Source organism: Etheostoma spectabile, unplaced genomic scaffold (genome assembly GCF_008692095.1).
Source record: "Etheostoma spectabile isolate EspeVRDwgs_2016 unplaced genomic scaffold, UIUC_Espe_1.0 scaffold00003857, whole genome shotgun sequence".
Taxonomy (NCBI): Eukaryota; Metazoa; Chordata; class Actinopteri; order Perciformes; family Percidae; genus Etheostoma; species Etheostoma spectabile.
The window spans coordinates 16,189-17,555 of record NW_022603083.1 but is presented as its reverse complement, the minus strand read 5'-3'; the positions used below and the strand labels follow the sequence as shown (position 1 = coordinate 17,555).

General features: G+C 41.7%; 1 non-coding gene across 1 annotated transcript; it reads right to left on the bottom strand.

Moving 5' to 3' along the window:
* Window positions 1-924: 924 nt before the first annotated feature.
* trnae-cuc (transfer RNA glutamic acid (anticodon CUC)) lies at window positions 925-996 on the bottom strand. The gene has a single exon. It is a non-coding gene; the product is annotated as a tRNA-Glu (tRNA).
* Between the last annotated feature and the right edge of the window lie 371 nt (window positions 997-1,367).

Here is a 1,367-nt window from a genome sequence, read left to right as displayed (position 1 = left end):
CATGGACAAAGTGCAAATCATAGTCTGTGGATAGTTGTGGATGAAGTTTGATTGATTGATATGCTCCTTATTTGTTCAAGAGCTATTTTGTAACAGAGATCTATGTTTTATCAAATCCGGTTGGGCAAATAACTTTCTGCTTACTTCCTACTTGTTTCTGCATTTGTTCAGAGCTATGTCTGATGATGAACTCACAACCGGGACAACCCAAAGAGAAGCACTTATGAACCCAATAATCATCAGTGTCTCCATTTGAGATGATCTGAATGTGATTACAATGACATCCATCTTCAGTTAGTACTGTAGCATTGTCATGTTCAACTGCCCCAACAAGTAGCACTTACTGAATCAACAGTCAAGTCAATGCTAAAGTGTAGGCTAATAGGAATTACTTAGAAAACATTTCAGCATTGTTCAACCAGTAACAAGGGAGAATATTCTTTTTAAACATTTCTATAGGGAGGTCAGCAAACTACCCGTCTGTCTGTACAGACTACAACTCAACCCTTTTTCAAACCTAAGCTGGGTGAGAAACGTTTACAGATGTCTTTGTGTAGGTGTTGCAGAAATGCTGGGAGTAGTGGATCGTGGCCTAAATAAACAAACAGCTATGCGTTGTTATAGGAAAACGGTATTAAAATGATATATAGTCCAAGAAAGACAAAACCTTTACATAAGCATTGAGCATGTTCCTGCTGTCAAAGAGAGCTTTACCGTGACGTAGGATCACCTACCTCAGGATCCAGGAATCCACAAAAACAACAAATGAGGCTAAATAGTTATGTAAACATTTGAATTAAAACATGTATGTGCATGAATGAAGACAATGAAACCTGTACTCTTTCTATGTTGTTTCTTCTTGCTGACATAGTGCCAAATGTTGTCTGGCTCACTGATGACTTGACTGAACCATTTACCAGATAATTCCCTGACCGGGAATTGAACCCGGGCCACGGCGGTGAGAGCGCCGAATCCTAGCCACTAGACCATCAGGGAGTCTCTTCTATCCAATTAATCTTTGTAGATGTGAGTTTCCTTGTGCAAATGTGAAAAGGGACGTGTAAAAAAAAAAGGCTTTAAAAATGTTGGGAAAACGAAGATTTAAGAAGGAAAATCAGAGGGAGAAGACGGGGACAGATCGGTGGCAGAAGACGGGGGCAGATCAGAGGGAGAAGATGGCAACAGATGAGAGGGAAAAGACGGGGACAGATCAGAGGGAAAAGACTGGGACATATCAGAGGGAGAAGACAGGGACAGATCCGTGGGGGAAGACGGGGTCATATCAGAGGGAAAAGACGGGGACATATAAGGGAGAGAAAACGGGAACAGATCTGTGGGAGAAGACAGGGACATATCAGAGGGAGGAA